A 785-nucleotide genomic window follows, 5' to 3' on the forward strand; every position below is an offset into this window, starting at 1 on the left:
ATTTTTTAAAATTCTTACAAACTTTCAGGAATTTGGATAAAACAAAGCTTAATACTTTCTGAATTTTTAAAAGCTAACACTTTAGCTTATCAAATTTTTACAGTAGAATGCACCGTGAGGCATACAAAAGTGCTGTATACAGGGTGTCCGATAAGTTATGACAAAGCGTGTATAGATAGAGCGGATTAAAAAATACTAAGACGAAAAGTCTTCTACCACTTCACAATTTTCGCAATTGTAAACGAAATATTAATTTCTAAAGATTATCGAATAATCAAGTAAAATTAACGCATAAAATATCTTTAAAATTTTTTTCAGAGTTTTTCATGAAAGGATATGTCTCTCAAAGAACTCTCTTAAAAGTATCTTAAAATTGTTTTATGCACATTTGATTTTAGACATTTTGCTCAATGGGTAACTAAAAACAAATTGCGAAAATTGTAAAATATTGAAGGACTTTTCGATTCAGTTTAATCCACTCTATTTACACACAAGCACTTTGTCAAAATTTCCCGGACATCCCGTATATACACAAATAACGAAGAGTGGATTATTAACACAGACCAAATGTTTAAAGCTGATACTAAGACTTATTAGCTTTACTTGATAGTACGATAGATATATATTTTTGTGACTATATATAAGTTGGGAGTACCTAAGAAAATTCAGAAAGGCTCATCTATCTTAAGCATTTGCTTCTACTTACTTGCGGTTCAAAAAATTTAATTCAAGTGAAATCATGAAGTGTTTCGTATTATTGGCAATATTCCTAACTGTGCAAGGGA

This window comes from Trachymyrmex septentrionalis, unplaced genomic scaffold (genome assembly GCF_001594115.1).
Source record: "Trachymyrmex septentrionalis isolate Tsep2-gDNA-1 unplaced genomic scaffold, Tsep1.0 scaffold121, whole genome shotgun sequence".
NCBI classification, from domain to species: Eukaryota; Metazoa; Arthropoda; class Insecta; order Hymenoptera; family Formicidae; genus Trachymyrmex; species Trachymyrmex septentrionalis.